Here is an 8677-nt window from a genome sequence, read left to right as displayed (position 1 = left end):
AATTGAGTTGCCAATGACGATAGGGCAACCATGGGAAAAAAAGACCCGAATGGTCAAGTTCTTGGTCATCGACGCACCGAAACCCTCTTACAACATGATCTTTGGGAGACCGGCGCTGAACTCTTTTAAAGCAATCATCTCTACTCTTTACTTGAAGGTGAAGTTCCCCTTGGAAGGAGGCAAAATTGGTGAAGTGTGGGGAGACCAGGCTGTGTCGAAGAAATGCCATGTACAAGTATTAACTCAATACTCCGGACAAAAGCGAGAAAGATCAGTACACCAAGTAGAGGCAAGCAAGAAGGGAAAAATTGGAGTGATCACGGCTTCAGAGCCTGAACGGAGAGAGATCGCAGAGCTGCAAGGGGGAAATGATAAAACACCCCTCGTCACTACCAATGATACATGCATGGTTATTGAGCTCTTCAAGGATAAGGAGGGATTTACCACCAAAATCGGGGCACATATGGAGCCAGAATTGCAAAGAAAAGTAATAGCCTGCCTGCGCAGAAACGCTGACGTATTCGCGTTCACTACGGCGGACCTGAAAGGAATCGACAGAGAACTAGCCGAGCATCGTTTGAACGTGGACCCCACGATCAAGCCAGTCAAGCAAAAGACGAGACACTTCGGTACTGAAAAGGATGCTGCTATTCGAGAGCAGATACAGGCGTTATTAGAAGCGGGACATATCATAGAAGTACAATACCCGGATTGGGTGTCAAACGCTGTCATGGTGGAAAAGAAGGCTAAGACTTGGAGGATGTGTGTGGACTATCGGGACCTCAATGCAGCCTGTCCAAAGGATTGTTACCCATTGCCACGGATTGACCAGTTAGTAGACGCAACATCAGGATGCGAACTTTTGTCAATGATGGATGCTTACCAAGGATACCATCAGGTTAAGATGTATAAGAACGATGTTATTAAAACAGCATTCGCGGTCTGCGCAGGGATCTTCGCATATGTGAGTATGCCATTTGGACTAAAAAACGCTGGGGCTACTTACCAGAGAATGATGGATAGAATCTTCAAAGATCAATTGAAAGAAAATGTGTCAGTCTATGTAGATGACATGCTGGTACGCAGCACTGAAGCACGCACACACGCGGACGACTTGGAGGAAATCTTCTCGGTGATACGAAGACACAAGCTCATGCTCAATCCGGCTAAATATACCTTCGGGGTGCAGTCGGGGAAATTCCTGGGATACAAGGTTACGCATGAGGGGATAGAAGTGAATGCAGACAAAGTTAGAGCTATTATTGACATGACGGCGCCGCGGAACGTCAAAGAGATACAAACATTGAACGGACGAATAACTGCACTAAGTCGGTTCATATCGAGGTCAGCAGAAAGAAGTCTGCCCTTCTTCAAAATTTTGAGAAAGGAAAGTCGATTCGAGTGGAGTAGCGAGTGCCAGCAAGCCTTTGAGGACCTCAAAGAATATCTCAAAGGACTACCCGTCTTGACCAAACCGATACCGGGGGAGCCACTATATCTATACACTTCAGTGGGGGTAGAATCTTTGAGCGCTGTACTAGTGCGGGAGGAAGGGGGTACGCAGAAACCAGTTTATTTTGTGAGCAAAATCATCCAAGGAGCGGAGATCAGATACACTGCAGTGGAGAAAACAGCTTATGCTATCATGATCACGGCAAGAAAGTTGCGCCCATACTTTCTGTCACACAAAGTTATCGTCAGAACAGCGTTACCTTTTCAACAAATCCTGGGGAGGCCAGACCTCGCAGGGAGAATGGTAAAATGGGCCATTGAGCTGGGCGAATATGACGTGGCGTTCGAACCGCGTACAACCATTAAGGCACAGGCCCTAGCTGACTTCATTCAAGAGACCACGAGATGGCCGTTGCGAGGACCATGGACGGCGCAGGTCGACGGTTCCGTCACCAAAGAGGCGTGTGGAGTCGGAATATACATTGAATCGCCAGAGGACGGAACCTACCAGCTTGCGATCAAGTTTGAGGACAAGCTGTTAAATAACGAGGCAGAATATGAAGCAGTGATAAGGGCTGCCCATATCTTGAAGGAGCTCAGAGCAGACACAGCGATAATCAAGACCGATTCGCAATTGGTAGCCCAGCAGTTGAGAGGCGAATGTGAGGTTCGTGATGACAGAATGCGAGCTTACTATGATAGGATGCAGCAGCTCAAGGAAAAGTTTGAAGAATTGAAAATAATATAAGTACCCCGGGAAGAAAATCGAAGGGCTGACTTGCTAGCAAGGATGGCCAGCGCCGTCGAACAATCGTGGAATGACGAAATCACACTCTTGTTTGAACCAAAGAAGAGCCCAGGGACTCAAGTCTGCGCCGTCGAAGTGGGGGACGATTGGCGAGTCCCAATTATTCATTTCTTACGTACGGGAGAAAGAATGGAGGGAGACACAACAAAATACGCTAGATATGAAAACTTCTGTTTGATCAACAACCAGCTTTATAAGAGATCTTTCACGAACCCGTTCCTTAAATGCTTATCAGCGGAGGAGGCAGAATTCGCCTTAAAGGAAATCCATCAGGGATGCTGTGGAAACCATGCAGGATACAAAGATCTGACCAGAAAAATCATCAGAGCAGGCTTTTACTGGCCTGGCATCGACAGGGATACCAAAGCTTATGTAAAGAAGTGCGAACCTTGCCAAAGACATGCGCCAAGGATCAACGTCCCGGGGGAAGAAATGGGGGTGATGTACTCGGCGTATCCTTTCGACAAATGGGGAATTGATATCGTGGGTAAACTGCCAACAGAGCCGGGAGGAAAATGTTTCTTGATAGTGGTAGTAGACTATTTCTCGAAATGGGTGGAGGCAGAGGCTGTAACAAGGGTGGATGAGACCACCGTCGAAAAATTCATCTGGAAAAATATCTGTTGCAGATACGGGGTGCCCAGAGTTCTAATATCAGATAATGGAGCACAGTTCACTAGTCAAAAAATCGAGGATTTTTGTTCAAGGATGGACATCGAGCAGAGATTCGTCTCAGTAGCCCATCCCCAAGCCAATGGTCAAGTCGAGCTGGCTAACCGCACCATCTGCGAGGGAATCAAGAAAAGACTAGAAAGAAGCAGGGGACGATGGGCAGAGGAATTGGACACGGTCTTGTGGGCGCTGCGTACCAGTCCCAAAACAGCCACAGGTGAAGCCCCGTTCACTTTAGTTTATGGCTCAAACGCGGTCATTCCAGCAGAGGTAAGGTTAGAATCACATCGGATTTGTACATATGATCCGGTGCAGAATGAAGAACTGCGCAGGTTCGAACTGGACCTCATAGATCTAAAGCGAGAAGAAGCCCAGGTCAAGGCTGCCAAGTACAAAAGCATCATTAAAGCAGGGTATGATAAGAAGGTTAAGCAGCGCCGATTCCAGAAAGGCGATCTAGTACTCAAGCGCGCGGATGCTCTGAAAGCTACCGGGAAATTTGAAGCTAACTGGGAAGGACCATATATCATCACCGAGGTCTTAAAAGGCGGAGCCTATCATCTATCTGATCAGGAGGGGAGAGTTCTCGAGAGGCCGTGGAACATCAATCACCTCAATAAATTCTATGTGTGAATCTTATTCATGACCCATCATTATGTAGACCAGATACTCTTTTTCCCCACAGGGGTTTTAATGAGGTCTGGGGCCATGGTCGTCATCAATAAAGATCTATGGTTTTAGGGAAAATTTGCCTTTTATGTTTTCTTCAACGTAATTTACAACACAGGTTAAGAAGACGACGAGGACATTAATTGCACAATCCAAGGCATAAATTGCACGACGAGGGCATAAATTGCACAATTCAAGGCATAAATTGCACAATCCAAGGCATAAATTGCACGACGAGGGCATAAATTGCACAATTCAAGGCATAAATTGCACAATCCAAGGCATAAATTGCACGACGAGGGCATTAATTGCACAAATTCAAGGGCATTAATTGCACAAATTCAAGGCATAAGTCGCACAACGAGGGCATTCATTGCACAAATTCACGGCACAAGACAAGGACAGTAATCATAGAAATATCAAACAGTGGATCGCACGAGGAGGCCACTATTAGCAAGAGCTCATCTGCGCTGCTGCTGTCGATTTCACTCAAAACGTCACCCCTAGGATTCGAGGCGAATGATCAACAAATAAGAATAGGGGACAATGACCACAAGAGCATCAATCACGAAATAAGGGCATTAATTGCATACGCTAAATTGCAGGGCCTAAGACATTAACTGCACAATACAAGATGTGAATTGCAAAGTCTAAGGCAATACGAGGATATCATTGGCAGCGGCTGAGGCATTAACTGCAAGGTTTAAAACACGGCGATCCAGGTTTCCCAGTCAGCGCAGAACGAGGCCTCGAGTCTGCGCAGGCAAATATTTTGTCCAGAGAATCAGCCAAAATTTCCATGGTCGAATCACGAGTCCGAACATTCTGACGAACACGGGGGTGTAGACCACCAAACAAGATTACGGGCCTAGTGGTCATTCAGAGAGTACTCTGATTCGAGAAATATCATTGCGCAATAGTAACAGAGAATTTATGAGCAGCACACGACATTTACAAAAAAAAAAAAAAACCAAACAAGAAATAATGAACGGCTACAAAGGAGAGGAAGATACCAAAAAGGCAAGATTCATAGGAGAGCCAAACAAATTACAAAATACAAAGATTCATACGAAGGTCCCATTACAAATATACGAAGTCTGCAAAACGAGAAAGAGGAAGTGTTCTAGCATCTAAGGGTTGGAAGGTGAAGTTGGGGGCCTGTCTATCTGTATCTCCTCATCTGTGTGGCCACCGCTGTCCCCACCGGAAGTTTCGGGCTGCGAAGGTTCCTGCGCGATAGGAGTCGGCGCCGCCACGATCACAGGAGCTGGCTCATAGAACACTCCGCCACCCGGGTAGTTACCCCGAACTGAGCGGATACGAGAGTGGATCTCGTCCATGTAAGGCGTCCTGATAAAGGGACGAGCAGGCAGAGTAGGCGGGGGGTTAGCATTACGGCCCATCACAAACAAGTCGATGGCCTTGTCTACGATAGGGAACCACCACTCGGGAGTCGGTGGCGAATCAGCGCGGATACCCAAAATTTCTCCAAGAGCATTGGAATCGATGGCATGCAGCACCGCATCATTTTCGCACAAGGCTCTCTGCTCAGGAGAAGCTTGGATCAAGTTAAGAGTAATCTGGGTGGACTCCTTGACAAGCCATTGCAAAGCGGGGGTAGCAGCAGTCAGCAGTTCGGGGGTACAGCTGAATGCGATGATGGTCTCTTGCAGCATGATACGCAAGAACGCGTGACCCTCAGGGGAAAGAAAATAGCGCAGCCGGTGTTGCTTGATACCATTTTGGAAAGCCGCGTTTTCTTTCGCCACTATCTCTCGCCTGAGGGCAGCCAACTTCTCCGCATGATCTTGGGTGGCCGTTGCAAGTTCTTCTTCTTTCTCACGTTTCACACGCGTCAACTCTTCCTGAGCTCGAGCCAGCTCCGTATCAACAGACAACCTCTCAGCCTTCAACTTCTCGTTTTCCTCTCGCAAACGGCGAGCTTCCTCCTCAGCAGTAGTACATCGGGCCAGCGCCGCTAGAAATTCTCTATCTTTGGTCTGGACCTCGCCCTCTGCACGAAGAAGACTTCGAACAGCGGCCAAGCACTCAACCCTGGCCTGCGCAGATGATATAACAAAGGAACTTAGGGGACACACATCTAAAAAGCGAAAATGGAATAAACGAAAATGAGCCCACCTTCTCAATCGTCATCACAAGGCCATCTGCTATTTGCTGGCGGTTCAAGGACTCCTGAGCTTGAAGATCAGCAGGGGCAATCTGGGCGATCATTTGAGATCGACATTCTTCACCAGTTAGATCTCCAAGAACACGAGGGGCGATCCCCGTTCCAAAAGACAACCCAGCATGTCGTGATTTTCTTGTTCTTCTGCTGCAATTGCCTTTTAGTCGAGACACCTTTTCATTTCTTTAGAACTGGAAGATCATCCTCTTCCACATTTCCGGTATCTTCCTCGCGAAGCTGGGGGCGTCGGGAGCCGGAAGACCCCGCGGCAATGGCTTGTGCGGCGCCGCCTACAGTCTGCGCAGCCGGAGATGGTTCAACAGCACCACTCTGGGAAAAGTTGAAGCTATCAATGACACCGACCGATGGGGTTTTCCACGTATCCATACCTAACCCAAAGCAAACAAAAGGGAAAACACATCAGAAACACAATCCAAAGAACAAATCCGACACGCATAAGAAAGAGGGACTAACGTAAAAAGCAAAACAGGACAAATATTAATGTTAAGACACATTTAATACCCTCGCGAGATAGGGGATAGCGGGAGAATAAGCCTGCACCGGCCAGGACAGAGGGTCTAGTCACCAGCACCTTCACGTCCAAAACTTCCTTAACCCGGGCCTCGGCCAACCGTGTCAAAAGAATATCTTCAATATCAGTTACGCGCGCAGAACTAGAAGGGGTGAGGTGCTTAGTCTCATGCCATTGAAGTTGGGCATCGGCGCCGATAATGTCTGGCCAAGTTCCATTTCGGGTTTGGACAAAGAAATATTTATCTTGGAAGTCTTTGTCTAAAGAAGTCATTTTTTTCATAAAAGCCATGTAACCCCCAGCCTTGGAGGTGAAATTATAATGGGACCCTGTTCGTTTCAGAACATGGGTCTTATGGAATAGGGCAGCGCTGTAGGGATAATTGTTAGCGGCGCAGACTATATGTAACACGTGGGCTCGACGAATAGAAGAAGGAGAAAGTTGAAAAAAGGGAATGCCATACAAATTACATAGTTCAATTAGAAAAGGAGAAGGAGGGATGCGCAGTCCAGCATCAACTTGATCGACCCAGATCGGAACAACATCGGGATTAATGCCTCGAAAGGTATTGGGCATGTCGGAATCAGGGTCAGCAGGATTCTGGATCCGGACTTTGTAATCCGAATCACCAACATCGATACGAAGGGCATCCCTTATCATCTTCATGGATCGGGTAGACAAAGTGGATTGGGGGAGGGCAGACGAAGCAGCCATGGATAATGCAAAGTTGCAAACAAGAAAACAGTACGAAACAAGAAAGGGGGAAGGAAGAGGGATGAAGAAAACCGTCAAAAGGAAAAAGTAAAATACCGCAAAGCTAGAGGAAGGAGAGAAGAGATACCTGGTTAAACCTAGCGACAGGGAGGGCGAGAAGAGAAAGGGGAACAACCGGCGGGGAGAGAGGAGAAACTGAAACAGAAAAAATGAAGAACACAGAAGAGTGAAGGAAGAAAGAGAGTAAGGAAAAGGAGAAAGAATAAACATTTATAGAGGAGATGGATTCGAAGAGACAGAAAAGGAGGGAAATCATTAGGGTTAAAAACTAAGGGTCCAGATTTAATCACGGAAATGGCGGTTGAAAAGGGAGGGTGCAGATTGAGTCTGGGGCTGTGAAAGGACGTGTACGGGGAATAGCAAAAGTGTCAGTCATTAAATGACAAGACGTCATGGACAGAGGAAAGAAACCCTACGAAGACAAGAAAGCACCAAACGCTCGATACAATTACAAAAACAAATCCAAAAACCTCTCACCCTAGAAATACCAGAGAATCGGTGCCGACTAAAGCCTGCGCCGCGTAGAAGAAAGCAACATATTCGGCCCAGAAGACATATTTGATAAGAAAATAGCGTAGATCTAAGACATCATTGGTCGAGAAAGGAATTGAACCAAGCTCTAAGCACACCTGACTTGGAAGAGCAGAGCTGTGTTACACAACGATCAAAGCAAAGTAGCAGTTCCAATATAAGTCGGCGTAAACTAGAATAGGGGAATCCTGATTTCAAGAGCATCTACGAAAATTCAAAGCTCTCTTTTTCGTAGACTAGGGGGGGAGTAGCTGATGAGGAGTAAGGATCCCATCAGCCATCCTACCCCGAACAAGGATAGCGGCGCCGACTTAGCCCCGGGACACACTCGGCTCAAGAAGCGTGAATACGCCACACGATCACCGAAATAACACAACGGCGATGATCAATGTCGGCGCAGATTAAGAAAGAAGCTGGCTTAAACCCCAAGCCCACTCGGATTGAAAGAAGCAAAGCCGTATCATAAGAGATAGCGGCGTCGCCAAATATCTGCGCAGACTTGAGAGGACAGTGCAACGCTAAAAGCAACATACGGAGAAGATTTAAGGAGTGAAAACAACCAGTAATGAGAGCCGGAAAAGAGCACGTGTTCAACAAAAAAGCTGCAAAATAGTTAGAAAGTTTGTTAGTAGAGAGAGAAATGTTCACGTACGCCGCATGTGGAGTACGTGAACGACACGAAAAGCCCATTTTACCCTTCGCCCTAATGTAATCCTATAAATACGCTCTGTAAACCAATATTTGATATGCAATTTTACCTTAAGAAATCTCACCTGCAAGTTTTCAAGCAAATCCTCTCTCACACTGCGATACAGGTGATTCCGACGTCCTTTTCCGACTAGTTTAGATAGGTTTGAACGTTAAACCTCACCAGATGCATTATACTTAAAATAAATGAATAAAAAAATAATTTTATTTTTAACTTATATCTATATATATATATATATATATATATATATATATATAGTTTAAAATTATTATAAAGTCCTCCCCCTAAAACAAAATCCTGGCCACGTCACTAAGGGTGATGATATCCCTGGAGGAGCTCATAAAT

This window comes from Salvia miltiorrhiza, chromosome 1, assembly GCF_028751815.1.
Source record: "Salvia miltiorrhiza cultivar Shanhuang (shh) chromosome 1, IMPLAD_Smil_shh, whole genome shotgun sequence".
In the NCBI taxonomy this organism is placed as follows: domain Eukaryota; kingdom Viridiplantae; phylum Streptophyta; class Magnoliopsida; order Lamiales; family Lamiaceae; genus Salvia; species Salvia miltiorrhiza.
This window is presented reverse-complemented; position numbering follows the sequence as displayed.